Genomic DNA, 14,833 nt, shown 5'->3' with positions numbered 1-14,833 from the left:
GGCGATCCTACCAAATTTCTGTTCTGTTCAATAACCCATGTTCAGCGACACAGCATCTAAACCTCCATCTACAAAGAGCTGTGAGCCACTGGGCTGCACCATCAGCATCCATGTCTGAGCCCCACTGAGCTGCAAGCAGAGAGGTTGAGGGGACAAGCACTCGTGCCCTGGGCAAATGTCCCTACGTCACAAAGACATCAGTCAATATCGGAGTCCCTCTCTTAGCTCTTCCTTTGCAAGACTCACAGCGGGCTTCCCTCAGTCTACCTTTTGCAGGTACTTGGCTTGTTTTGTAGCTTCTATGTCTAATTAGCAGATCAGGCTCCAAACTTAAGAAGAGAAACAGCGATGAAGCCACCTCTGCTTGGACCCATTATGCAGGGATTCAATATTGCCTGGGATGCAGCAGGCAAGTTTGAAGCCCATCTGCGGTTCTACAGGTCTCCTTGGGCTTGTGCAACCTGTTAGACTCAAGCAGACTAAAAAGGCGGGGGCAGGAGGAAGAGACCCACTGGGTCACCACAGGACACAAAGCTCCGGATCCCTGCAGGAGAACTCATTCAAGCAACACAAGAGACCTTCAACTGCTCACTGGTCTGAATCCACTCGCCTTCACACTACACAGACTTTAATCAAAAGTACAATTCCAGTTTTGGCAAAAACATTTCCATCCTCTACTGGCTTCCCATTGCTTGGCTTCAGACAAACTGTTTAACTTTTGTTCCTCAGTTTCCCTATCCATTAAATGAGAGTAATACAACCTTCCCCAGGTGTAACATTTACATCACAGTGCTTGTAAAGCATCTTGCAGTCAAAGGAAAGCACTAGAGGAAGTACAGATCATACGCTAAGTGGCCAAAACATGACTAAGGAGATAGACAAGACACCAGACTATGTTAGTTTGGTTATGAATCTGCTGTGTTATGGCAGGTTGCTTGAAGAAACAACTCAACGAGGGACCAGTTGAGTCACTGATGTTTCAGCAAACTGTCTACTGCAGGCAGACTGTTTGACCCCTACAGCTACACCTGCAGCGCAAGCTCAGAGAGCCAAAGCAAGAGAGAGGCAGCCACCTTCTTCATATTCATGAGCTCTTTAATAAAACTCAGCAAAACTTGGAGACATGTTCTCTGCTGTTGCTCTTGCCCTTTTGCACAGCGAGCAAATCATAAATATTTCAGGGGAAGAGTCCAGAAAACTTGCAAGATTGGTCCTCGCCTTTTACAGCATTAATGAGTGGGTCATTAATAGTTAATGAAACAGCTGCTGGTGATCTCAAGAGGTAAAGGCAAGATGAGAACACTGTGAACAGCAATGTTTGCCCATTTGCTACAGTGGGATAACGTGAAGGAATGACTTGATCCTTTTATCAAATTCTCCTCATCATGGCAAGACAAGGGAGCTGACTGCAAGACCTCCAGCAGAACTGTACCCAACCTGTCCGGCCCAGTAGGTCATTCATACGATGGCAGCCAGAAGCCAGCTGTACGCCCTGTGCTGAGGCGTCCCCAGGAGGGCAAAGGGCCAAAAAGGGTCTGAACAAACCTTACATGTTGGGCACATCTGCCTTATTAAAAAGTCCTCAGTGCTACTTCTTAAACACAACACAAATGCAGTACAGGTAAGAGGATGCAACTTATGTGTGTAGACACACGTGTGCACCCTGCAGCCATGCACATGTGAAAACACCCGTGAAAGGCTGGGAGTTCAGGCTTTTTAAAGGCATCTGCTATTTCTCTCATTCAAAGCTACATTGTAAAAGCCAAATTCACAATACAATTAGGCAGCTGATTTCAAAGAACAGCTTCTGCCACTTCTGATTTTAACCTTGCATACAGAAGCCACTCTGGTGGAAAGGAAGTTTTGCTTGACTTACTTTTTCAGACCTCTGAGTCAAGATCCCCTTGGCTGTGCAGTCCCAGCCTGGAAAGTACAAGGTGTCACTCGCTGGCTGGGAACTCCACTTACGAAGAGCTTTGCCCGAGCAAGGGTACCACATGGCTGCTGCCTTGGTGGCCACACTGCTGTCAGCAGTCCTAGACTTACAGCTGCAGGCATCAGTAAAACAAAAGAGAGCAACAGGAGGAACTGGGTAAAATTTTGGAAGTATGTATGCAGTTCTATCGATCCCAGTGCTACATTTTTCAACTCCCTGGCCAGTGTTTGTCACATTCATTGGAGGTCAAAGTCCTACCAGGCAAACAGGCAGCCTATGGAGGAGAAATTCCTATTAATGGTACCATCATGGGGAGAGGAGGCAGGATCAGTCTGACCACTCTCCAACTCCACTCAGGAACTCTTATCTCAAGCTTTGAATCCACTGCAAAACAGTCTACATCAGTTTTGCTGCTCCCAGAAATGATCAGTTTTCTGGATTTCTGCTCAGATCAGACCTGGATTGTCACAGAGATGAAGTTTTTCCTACCTGACAGCTGACAGAGGTCTACAAAAAAAAGCAAGAATTTGTAGCACAGCCACTCCCAGGAGAGCCCTGAATGATTTGTGGAACCAACCTGCCTATCTTGCTTTTATACAAATGTCCTTAGAACAAAGTGCAAAAGTTTCCACTTCATCTGTAATGCTCTAAATTGGTAATTGAGAGCCTTTAAATCATTGAGAAGAATAAAAGAAGGAAAGCTTAATTTCAAAGTTATAATTTTAATTCTACCCTCCAACATAGCACTGTTAAACAGCTCTAGAGTCAAATGCACCTGCAGCATCTGGCCCTTTGTTAACTGATTAATTATGATTTCCCTCATCTATCTGCATGTACTTACCGAAGAGACAAAAGGAACTTCTCTCAACACACCATGTTCACCTAAAATACACGTGCTTCCGGACAAGTACCTCTTGGGAAGATCCTCTTCTTGTTTTTAACAAAGCTGGTCCTTGGTTTTGCCTGCCTTCAAGCAAAACCTGTCTCATTTCAATGAAGATCAAAGGTGGCCTTAATAGAGCCTCATTGTATTAGGACTTGTAAAACAAGAGTTTATTATGTTAAGTTTCTAGTAACTATTTTATTCTGTAATTTGATTTAAAATAACCATTTGACAAACATGCCTTGAAAAAAAAAATACTATTTGGACTTAATAGTATATAATTAGTAATAAATGTATAGTGTTTCCTTTAAAACCTATAGCATGTAACAATCCTTCGCGTTTTAAGTATGGAGCATCTTAAAGTCATTATAAGCTTTGATTTAAAGGCTCTTATAGTTGGAACTGTTTAAATCACATTAATGACGAAATATCACATATGAAAGAATTCTGCTAAACCCAGATGTTCATTGGGCTTTTCCTCCCCCTAATACCATGTATTTTACATATTTTAACAATGAATATTTTTAAAACCGCAGATAAGCCAAAAACAGTTTAAAGACTCAAAAATTACTCAATTTCAAATGTTTCTTAATCAGATTCCCATGTTAGTTGTCTCACTGTTTTATTTTTCTAAAAAAAGTAAAGACTTCATTTTTTTCTCCTCTGCTAGCTACAGAAGGTTGCAATACTAAGTGTCTGTTAAGCTCGCTTTTTCCAACTTTGTGAGTCCTTTTTAAAAAACTGTTTTTAAAACACAGCAAATGGACAAGGACTTTCTAGGGCTAGCCAAAAATTAATCAAATTGCGACCCAAACCAAGCTAACTGGCCACAGCAAAAAGCGAACAATGTTTCAGGAGGAGTATCTGTACGTTGTAAAAGACCAGTAATGAACCATGGCAAATCACAGTCATTTTCTCTGCGGTGCTGACCAAAACGAATGAATCTGAGCGGAAGAGCAGTCTCCCAAGTGCCAGGAATCTGGAATGCGAGGTCTTCCAGGGGGAAGCTATTGCAATGCCCAGATGCATAAAATAAACTAAATGCGAGAGCAACGTTGCAGCACAAGGTAGTCATCCCCATCCAGAGACTCAGCAGGAAGGTCAGGAGAAGAGCGAGAGGCAAGAAATAAAGTTATTGTCTCCACAGGTATTAGCAAGATGTAGGTTGACTTAAAAAAATTAAAAAAAAACACATCAGATGATAACATGAGCTAGTCTGAGCAGTCCTACAAGAGCAGTATGCATCCCAAGACACTGCTGGTGTCAGTGAGCAGGTAAATGGAAAAGGACATATCAAGTCTAAGGCAGCTAACTGAAACAAATGGTCATATCTCAACCCTGCCTACAGAAATCAATGCAGAGAGTAAGCTCGGGTACGAACTCAACAGTCCGCCGCCGCATACCAACTCTTTGCAAATACACAGTTTTTAAAATGGAGCAAACTCCATTTTACATGGCTGCATACAAGAAGTTTTTTCACGTAGAAGGGAAGCGCAGGAACACGGCACTCGTGACTCTCACTACAGCGATGGACAGATTCATCTTTCCAGACAACATGGGAGAGAGCAGTTCCCTTTAAACCCCACTGATGGACCTGAGGCCATGGACTCAGTCCTTCAGGCCTGGACCCAAACCTGCTCCCCATCTTTTTGGGCAATGTGCCACCTTCACAGAGCCCGCAGGAGCCCCTATCTGGCTTTCTTCTCCTCTTTGATTGCATGGGGTGCTGGCAACAGCACCTCAGGCGAGTCGACTGTCCGACAGCAGGTCTGCACGCAGGGCACCGCCATAGGGCAGCCTCAGCCAGCAGATGAAAATGACCCTCTCACCACGTCCTGGCACGTGCCCCTGGCACGTGCCTGCAGGGACACAGAGCCCTCCACTGTGCCGGCAGGGTGGGAAAAGGCAGGCGAGGGAAAAAGGGAAGGAAGAAGAAAAGGACACCAACAAGAGCCCACAAAGAAATTAAAAATGCAAACCACGTTCTCCACAGCTGACTTCCTCCTGAAGTGGAAAACAGAGGTTTGTGGCTTTCTATTTGTGTGGGGGTGGGTTTTTTTTAAAGATATTTGAGTCCCTTGGAAATTTTGCAGGAGAAGTGCAGATCATCCTGTAGGGAATCAGGCCAACTGGTGCCCAGAGCCCCCGAAGCACGCAGGGACCTGAGCACCCTGCTCTGAGAGTCCCTGCTCTGGAGAGCTTCACAGCGAGAACGACACAGGCCACTTGCGAAGAAGCCAGAAGGAAGAGTGAAAAGCAGTTCAGATCAGGAGATTAACTTTAAATCCTTCAAGTCAGCACTCTCATCTGCTGCTATTTGAGCTGAGATCACCCGGGCGGAAGCATCCTCTTCGGCATAGGCAACACCGTGTGATGTCCCCCTCCGAAAGTCTGCGCGCTCTCCTGTTGTGCGGCCGGGCCAGCCCCGAGCCGAATGCCCAACAGCTGAACTGCTTCTCTAGCTGCCCACCACGAGGTTTCAAATAGCCTTCTTCCACCTCAAGAGACGGGTTCACCCAGCAAAACGCAAAATACCATACTTTGAGATAAAGGCTAAAATGCAGGACGACAGGACAAGCAAACACATTTGAAGGCACTTCACGTATATTTAGGCTTGAAAGCAGAATACTTCAGAGAGCTAACATCTTTTTTCTGTACCTAATGGTGGATTTTTTTGTGCTTGCCTTGAGCAACATCCCCCCAACCACCTCTGTCTCCCCGATGCAACACAGAGGAGGTGGCAGCAGGTACACAGAGAGGAGCCCTGCAAAAGCTGTGTCTTAACAGCAGCAAATACAGGAAGACACCTTAACTCTACCAACTCTACCTTAACCACAGAAGATGCTAAATCAAGGCGAGTTAAAGGGTTTCTGGCTCCCAGAGCATTGGGGAAAAAAATAAACAAAAGGGAAAGGAAAGGAAAGGGATACGCAGCCCTGAGAGGCGAGGAACAGACCCCAAACGTTGCCCCCATCCGTGACCGTGAGGTCACCGTGGCTCCATTTCAAGTGGGACCGTGGGCCAGTGATAACGAGCAGCACCACGAATGTGACAAGCTGCAGGAGAGGCCATGGCAAAGCCTCATCGTAGCAGGGAAATAAATGAAATAGAAGCACCCGCAAGGCTATGGAAGCACCCCTGATGGAGCGCGAGGAGGGCGCTGGTGCAGCAGCTGTCTTGCCACAGCCTGGGAAAGGTCACCAGCCACAGCCATGTGCAACCCTCGGCATCCAGCCACCGCGACCGAAAGTCCTCAACAGGAGGGAGCCGAGCGCTCAGCCGACCTCCCTGCGCTTGAACCGCGGAAAGACATCGCCACCCGTCCCAGAAGCAGGGAAGGGGATCACTCTGGAAAACCGTGGCACGTTTCCTCAGCTTCAGGAGAGCCCACGATCCCCTCCACTAACCTGAGCGTCCGCAATCTTCAAGGAAACTCGGAGAGAGCCTGGAAGACGACGAGCACCAAAGGCTGCGAGAGCAGCATGCCCCGAGCATACCATTTAAATAAATCAGGCTCTGTAGAGACAGAAGATGAGGCAGAATTCCCCGCAGCGCCCAACAGCTCCGCGCCGAGGAGGAGAGCAGCAAACCCCACAACAAAACGTATTTGCTTTAGAGGCGGGAGGCGGAGAGCGGGACTGGGGAAGGAGCCTTGTCAGGCCAGACGCGCCAGGACTTTCCTTCACGGTGGGCGAGAGGGAACTCGCAGCCCCGCAGGAGCGAGCCTCAGCACCGCGCGTGCCAAACCTCCCAGCATCGCTTCCCGGCGCCCCTCTCCCTGCAGTCTCCGAAAGCTTGAAAACTTCCTACTTCCAACTTTTTACTCTTGGGTCTTCTTGCGAGAGAGATGAAAAAGAACGAGCATTTTCCCACTTCGGCCATTTGAACGAAGTGTAACATTATGTAATGGAAATGAATGAGCACGAAATGTAGGTTTCGAGAGAAAAAAAGAAAATCTCCAAAGCTTGGAGAGCAAGAAAAAGGAAGACGTACATCGAAAGCAAGGAAAAGGGCCACGGATTTCCTGAGAGAGACTTGTATTGTATTAAACCCCTCCGAGGGTGCCTCTAGCACCTCTTCTGCTTCTTTCGGGTGCTATTGGGGGGAAAAAAAAGTTTAAACAGGAAGGAATCACATTTTTCCACACAGCTTTGGTAATAAGAGACAGACACTAGGTCACTGATTTCTTCCTCTGCTTACCAGACTGGACAGAAGAGTGAAATAATCCTGAACTTGAAGCTTCCCCAGTTATGATTGGTTATGGTCTCAAAACAGGCGAGAAAAGCGCTCTCCATTTATTTTTCTGTTTAAGGCTCCAGTGAGTCAAACATGCAGCCTTAGCATTTCCCAGCAAATTGTGGAACAACAGAAAATTAACAGCGACAAAAGAAGAGAAGCCAAAATCTATAGGTAATTCGAGGCTGCGATTTTCAAAAGTATTTCGAATTTAAGGGAGGAAATAGGGTCAGAACAGGAAGAATGAGGGGAAAACAGGAAAGGAAAACCAACATTTCGGGCCTGTGATGTGCTAACTTGGGCACAGGAAGCAGAGCGAGAAGTTTCCATCATGCCCCTCCAAGCTGCTCATACGAAGCTCGTTGCCCTCGCCGTTGGTGCCAGCTGGGACCACACGCATCATTGCAATGCTGGGAGTTAAAAAAATCCCTTTCTTAAAAGAGGAAAGGAAGAAGTGAAGCAGAGGGTTGTTTATAACCCAAATAGTTTCTGGGCCAGTCCCTCAGCTAAGGGGACAGGAGCAGGACAGCACTATGGAAGAACCTGCATTTTTTTCAGCTTTGCTACTGAAGCCAGATTTTCCCAATGTGGATGATGAATTTCAGGGTCAGGCTCCCAAATGAACCAAACTACGCTTGGGTCAGTTAAAACCACTCTTGAAGAAACACTGAGGAACATGTAGAGCCACTTGCGTTTGGGCCAGGATTCACTATATTCCTGTATACCACAGACCTTTGCACCTCTAACACCTATTTCTGTGTGGATGCCACCAAGTTGTGCTTAATGGAAGCACTAAAAAGGGTCTCCTGGAGAGCAGTGTTGATGTACGGACATCAAGAGCTGAAAAACATATGGCAGCAGACAGCTCTGGACCGGAACAGCATGGGTCACGTCTGTGTCACAAATGTTTGCCACGCGGTTGTACAACCCAGGGGCAGACTTGTCACTGATGTCACTGTGCTGACAAAACCCACGTGCAGAAAAGCTGTTATTTCAGCAAAAGGGCGTTCCTTTGCTGATGTCGCTTATCAAACTCCCTGCACAGGGTCGGGACAATGAAGGCACAACCTGCAAATCCACACCAGGAGTAAGCCTTGCCCGCGTCCAACCCTGCACACGACCACAGGAGCCCGCTCAGGGCTGAGCTGAGTCCTCCCTAAGCCTCCTGGAGCTGGCCTAGGTCAGCCCAGGGCTTGTCAGCGCTGTAGGTGGCCAGCAAGCCCAAGGGTGAATGTGGATGACAGGCTGCTTGGTACTGCCCGTCGGTGCGTTTCACCCCGCAGTCTAGGGAAAAGAGTGGGTGGGAGTCTACAGATCACTCCGAAACGCCTGCAGCAGTTAGCACAAAGGGGTAAGACGCCTGCCGGCAGGCTGCACATTGCCAGGTCACATCCCCTTGAGAAAGTTTGCCCAGGGTTCACAAACTGCAGAAGATAAAAGCTGGCTGGTGTAAACACAGCTCGAGAGACTCGTTGCCAGAGTGATGTTTCGTTCTCTGCACAAGCCCCAGTTTCACCATCCAACCTATACGATGTGCATCAGGCTCGACTTGTAAAGGGTTGTCAGAACTAGCTGAAAGCCCCCCGCCGCTGCCGAGGTGTGATTTCTAACTGTGCAGGCTTTACAGATCACCTTCCTTCCCGATTCGTTTCCTGACCTTTCCTCCCTTCTCCTGTCAAACCTCCAGATGGCAAAAGCTCCCCTCTCCCAAGCGCGGTCACGGCAGCTCTCGCGGGCTGAGCAGCCTGCCTTGGGGCAGCCCCAAAAAGCTCAGACACGTGCCGCCTCATCTGTGCATGTAAAAGACTACTTTGCCTCAGTTGCTATGGATTTGATAGCATAATCATGTCATCAACTATCAGAATAAAAATCCCCAGGAGGACTTTTTAGGACTTTTTTTTTTTTTTTTTTTTTTTTTTAGAAATCCCCTCTTGTTCACATCTACTGATGCTCACGCTTCCTCTGCTTACCTTTGCCGTTCCCTCTCAACAAAACCACAACAAGCCAAAGTCACCTGAAGCTCCTGCAGTCCTAAACGCACAGACTCACCTCGCTCGGCCTTTCTGAGAAAGCCCACACCGCTCACTTTGAGCAGATCTCCCGGCCCTACCAGCAGGCCCACGACATTAGCTGTTGCACTTAACGTGACGATTTCTGCAGTAAAACAGAAACCTCAGCTTTCGCTTTAAAAAAAAGTTTGAGGGCCTCACAGTTACAGAGAAAAGCTTGCAGAGTGAGTAGTCTTAACTCACAAACCACAATGTTTGCTACAAGAACCAAAAACGTCTCATAAAAAAAAGGGAACAAACAAAAAAAGCAATTTAAGATGTGTAAAGCCACGTTATTTTGGGAGAGGGAGGGCTGGACTTGTGATTTTTGGAGTGTGCCAAGATGGCAGTGCTGGTATTAAGTCTCTTGACTTAATATTTTGAAGGCCTATCCACTTTATTCACATTTTGCTACATCTTAACGAACACCTAAACCAAAGAATCAAATGTTATCATGCATTAAAAGTGTAACATTCTGGAGATCAACAGTTCTGCCAGCTTTTACATAAAACCCCCAAACTTATTGCTGCCCTGTGACTTAACCATAAAATGACATCTAGTAAACTTCAGATCTACGTTATTTTTGAAAGGTTGATAAAATAAACCGTCAACAAACACCATGCAAACACTCCTTGAGAGAACACTAGGAATTACTTTCACAGAATTACCTGAAGTTTTTGTATTTTATTGCTTAATTTTGTTCACTATTTACTTTAAATACCAGCAGACATCATAATGTAGATATGCATGTTACAACCTTTGGTTTAGGGAAAAAATAGACTTGCTAGATCATGCTTATGCTTGAAGCATAAGCATAATTAAGCATATGCTTATGTCACTAAAATTACACTCTTGCCACATATATAGTAAATGCAGTTTTGCTGCTACATCACAGCCATACTGTGATGCTGTGACACTGCTCATTTCTAAATGAATTATAATCAACACCCTATTTTTATTTAATTCTAATAGATGTTTTCACTCCTTAACTGGCCACATTGGAAAATAATTTAGACATGGGTCAGAACATTCTAACTAAAAGAGACCTCAGATAGTATCTCTGAGGAACATCCTGTTAGAGCAAAGCTAAAAGGAGTAAGAATTGAGTATGTTGTACAGGCAAATAAAGTAACGTCGGGCCTGACATTAAAATCTTCATTTTGTATGGAGAGAGATGAGCAAAACCTGTTGTGCTCTATATTCAGCCTGCAACAGTTTGACACTAGTCTGAAAATGCAAAAAGCAGCAAGCCCTTTTGCTACATTCAAGGCTTTTTTCCCCTTCGACTGTTATTAAGAACATAATAAAGTTCCCTTCACAAAAAGAATCAAAACATGAGACACTGCCAATGCGGGATGTCTCATGCGACGGATTCTTGAATTTACAGACACTGCCTAGAAATCAATGGTGGCAGGGCAGAAGGGACAGAAAACGCTTCCCAGAGAGCGCCCGTCGGCAGGGCGCTCCCTGCAAACCCCGGCAGCCAGAGACGCGCCTGCGGGACGAAGCTCTGACACGAGAACCTGTGTGGCGACTGGCAGGGAAAACGTCGCTTTACACAGGCGAGAAACCGCACTGACTTTGGGCTCCCGGCTCAGCGCTAAGCCCATCTCGAAGCGCTTGCTCGGGCCGAGTCCAGCGTAGGTACAAGACGAGAGCGCGACCAAGGGAGCTCTTGCGGCCGTTCGTCTCTGCATACGCGCAGAGAAGGCTGCGGCGGGACGAACGTGCACAGGGCTGCCGAGGTAAAATACAGACTAGCCAACGACTTGAAAAATGCACCAACTTTTTAGCATTTATATTCTTCCTGATTGCTGGCCAGTGCACTTGCTGACCAGGAGATCAATTTGCAATTCTGTGTTTCAAAGGGTTGCTGAGTTCATACTAAAGATTGAAGCCACATCTACATTCAAAAGGCTTCCCTGGGACATGAATATATCACACTTGGCAAAGCGCTCCTGTAGCAGACACATGTTAAACAACAAAATTACTCCTCGACCAGCCCGCTAAACCCACCACAACACACATCCAGCTGTGCCCTATTAGTTTGCATGCCATTTCCCACTACGGCTATCCTGCGAGATGCTCCTACCAGAGATATCTGCTTCGGACCCCAGCTACTCAACCCAGACCTGCAAAGCTCTCCTGGCCCCAGCAAGGGCCATCAGACCCTGGCTGAAGTTTAATCCATAGTTTTTAAAAAGAGACAACTCATCGACAAGGGGAGGGTTACGTGTAGGTAAACCAAACGACAAAGCAGCGAGCAGCGACAATGTACCTTCATTTCTTCAAAAATAATTAAGTCATTTGCCATTTTAGTTTCCAGCCCCAGTGCAGAAAGTCTTTTGTGGAAGTTACTATCACTCCTGCAATGAGGATGTGCTAAAACACATAAGCGAGCAGGGAGAGACATTGATATCTGTGCATTTGAATCCAGGGAGGACCAAAAGAAAAATCAAACAGAAAATACAAGCTGTGCATTCTTGCAGTTAAGAGCCTTAGAGCACTTTGGCAGGAGGGCTGTAGAGCTACTGGCGATGACACAAGCGCTGCTTTAGGAGATACTGTGCTCCTCCACTGTTGCCTGCTGCTCGGGGACACTGCTGCCTTGGGATGCGCCTGGGACAAGACGCTGAAACTCAGCACTCCTGTAACCACGAAGTTACCTTCTGACCAAGAGGATCCTCCTCTCCTCTCCCCTTCCCACACCTTCTCTAGCTTTCTTCCCTTCTGCTCTCTGACTCAAAACTTCTGCTGGGTCTCTGCTGCGCACAGGCCCCTTCCAGCCTCCCAGTGTTTCAAAGGAGCACCCAAACGGACAGGGTCAGGAGCCTCCGTTCGGAAGGAGCCGGCGGGAGGCGAGGTGGGCGAGATCAGGGCCACGTCACCCTAGCAGGCTTGCACTCTATGGAGGGGTTCCCACATGCAAACCAGCACAGGGGCTCAGCTGGGCAGAGGGACCTCCTGGGAGGTGCACTTCCACGGAGCCCGGTTTTATTCCTAGCAATGAGGGAGAGAAGATCGGTGTCTTTTTCTGTCTACCCCATCCTGGGGCTGGGGGTGAGAGAAAAGGCATCAAAAAAAAAGCCAACTGTGTGATGGCTTTGGAAGTCAGCTGTAACAGAAGGGAAAGTCACCGCTCCCCTCTCTCCCCCCCCCCCCCCCCCCGCTTCTTCCAAAAAAAAGTGGATGCAACACGCCAAGAGTTTCCCCACGGCTCCCGATCCGGGTCGGGGCGGAGGAGGGGGGCAGCGCGGTAGCCCCTGCGGGGGATGCGCGGGGCTGGCGCGGCGCGGTGCCCGGCGCGGTGCCCGGCCCCGCCGCGCTCCCCGCGCTGCAGCGAGCGGCCGCGAGCCGCCGCGGCGCGGTGCCTGCCACCGCGTTACGGACAAACCGGCCCCGGCGGAAAAAAAAGAAGAAAAAAGGAGGAGGGATATATAAAAGAAATAATTAAAAAAAAAAAAAAAGGAAAGAAATCTCTGCCAACTCCGCGGGGCGAGAGGTGCCGCTACCCCGCGGGGCAGCCGCGCCGGGACCCCCGGCCCCTGCGTTTGCAGCTGCCCCATCTGCGCTATTTTTTTTTCTTTCCTCCCTTAAACCGAGCGGCTTCTTTTTAAAGCCCACACTGACAAAATCGCCCTGCTCGCCTCTACGTAACGCCCTGTCGAAAGCGGACGCCATATTTTGTGTTGCTGATGTCGACATAGACAAACGTAGACATGTTTTTTCCTCCCCCCCTTCCTCCTCCTCCTCGCTTTCCCCCTATCCCCAAACTTGCAATCGGGAGGCGGTGGGGAGCGGGGAGAAAGGCGAGGGGGGACGGGACGGGAGGATGCATAAAAAAAAATAAAACACCCACCCGAAACACCCTTGCAGGCTCCCTCCCCCGCCATCCCCCCGTGTCCCCCCCGCGTCCCCCGTGCCCCCGCTGGAGCCCCGGGAGCACAACAGTCTTTTTTAAAGGAGAAAAGTTGGGAGCGAGCGGCCGGGGCAGGAGCGCTGCAAGTGCATGTGGGCAGCGAGCGGCGGGCGCGCCGCTGCCGGCAGCGCCGGCTCCGCGGCGGGGGGCGGTGGGAAGTTTCCTACCTGCGCCCAGGGCGGCGGACGGCGGCGGCGGCACCCGCTGTCCCGGGCGGAGCGCGCCGGGATCCGCGCACTCCGCTCCGCGCCGCTCCGCGCGCCGCCGCGGGAGCCAGCGGCCGGCGGCACCCCGCGCCCCCCGCCCCCGCGCCGCGCCGCGCCGGCCCGCGGGCAGACACGGCGGCGCGCACGCCACCGCGGCCCCTCCGAAAAAAAGGCAAAAAAAAAAAAAAAAAAAAAAAAAAGAAGGCAAAAAAAAAAAAAGAAAAAAAAAACTCGATCGGTGGGGATCTACGCCAAAACCCACATGATCTCTGACGTCAGCGTGCGTATTTGCATACGATACCACCGGCGGCGCGGCCGCTGGGGTCCCTCGGCGCGGCGCAAAGTTGCGCGCGGGGCTCGGGCTGCGCCGCCCCCGGCCCCTGGCTCCGGCTCCGGCTCCGGCTCGTCCCGCGGCCGCCGCTGCGGCGGAGCGCCCCGCTCTTCCCCGCTGCGCGGGGGCTGCGCGCCGCTCCGCCGGCCCGCGTGGCCATAGTGCCCGGCCCGGCCCGGCCCGGCCCGGTCCGGTGCGGGCGGCAGCGGCCCCCGGGGAGCGCCGCGCCTGCGGTGCTGCTCCGCCCTTGTCCGCGCCGGTGCTCGGCGGCGGGGCCGGGCCGAGCGCGGGGAGGGGGGGGGGGGGGGAGCAGCGCTGCCGCGGGCGGACTGGGCGCGGAGGGGCGCGGGGGCTGGAGCGCCCTCTCCCCCGTGGGGCTGGCTGGGGCTGGAGCCGCCTGATGGGGCGGCGGGGACGGGGGTCCCGCTCTAGCATCGCGCGGCTGCACCCCCGCTATAGGGATGAGGGCTGGACCCCCACTGCAGGGGCGGCGGGGCTGGACCGCCTTAGAGCGATAGCGATGGGACGGGGGGTGACCGAGGCTGTGCCGCTTGCGCAGGGCTCTCCCGCGGCCGGGGGCGGGGGGGAGCGCCGAGGCAGCCGGGGGGCATTTCCCCGTGCTCGGCTTGTAGCGGGGCTTTGCCGAAGCGCCGGGGCCGGGGTGGGCTTCCCCGGGGTGCTGCAGTCTCGGCCCCTCTGCTCTGCCGGGCGAATCGTGTCCCCCGTTTAAAACTGTCGGTAAACTCTTGCGTCTTTCTGCCCTTCTACCAAAGACATGTAGGACAGATAGGACCCGGGCTATTTTCTATTTACTTCAATGAATTAATTAAAAGAAATAATTTAGCGGTTTTATCTTGCTACATGATAGCAGATCTTCCAACAAGTTCAGGCTAATAGGACTTACGAGCAGCATAATATCATTCTAACTTCAGGCGGATCTTCTCTATGATGAGGCATCTTTGATTAGATCATATTAAATTAATACTTTAATTGTATACTTAAACCTCCAAAGACTTTGAATCTCCACTTTGCCCTGCTCTCTCCCTGCCCCGTTTCCCTAGCGTTTGGCACGCACCGTCGGAGCCAACCTGGAGTCCTGAACTCGGCTAAACAACTTTGCTGGGCAGCATCTCCTTTTTTCTCCCTCGTGTAGAGACTGGGACTGGCTTGTGTCGGAAGAGGAGCTCTAAGTTATTGCAACTGAACAATCGCGTAAGAAAGTAAATATGTCAAAGCAGTGTCAAGAGATTTCTTTGCAGGGATACCCTTATCTG

The 14,833-nt window shown here is 50.1% G+C and overlaps 1 protein-coding gene across 3 annotated transcripts in view; it reads right to left on the bottom strand.

Annotated features, from left to right (window-relative positions):
• The window catches only part of ZHX2 (zinc fingers and homeoboxes 2), a 70,989-nt gene extending 57,711 nt beyond the window's left edge, over positions 1-13,278 (bottom strand). For all 3 annotated transcript variants that reach the window (XR_009957716.1, XM_062570583.1, XM_062570584.1), the window contains exon 1: positions 13,190-13,278. The gene's annotated coding sequence lies outside the window, so the exon portion shown is untranslated. The remainder of the gene's footprint in view (positions 1-13,189) is intronic.
• Between the last annotated feature and the right edge of the window lie 1,555 nt (positions 13,279-14,833).

The sequence above is a fragment of the Rhea pennata genome, chromosome 2, assembly GCF_028389875.1.
Source record: "Rhea pennata isolate bPtePen1 chromosome 2, bPtePen1.pri, whole genome shotgun sequence".
Classification (NCBI taxonomy): Eukaryota; Metazoa; Chordata; class Aves; order Rheiformes; family Rheidae; genus Rhea; species Rhea pennata.
The sequence above is the reverse complement of the archived record's forward strand: the minus strand, read 5'-3'. Positions and strand labels throughout refer to the sequence as shown.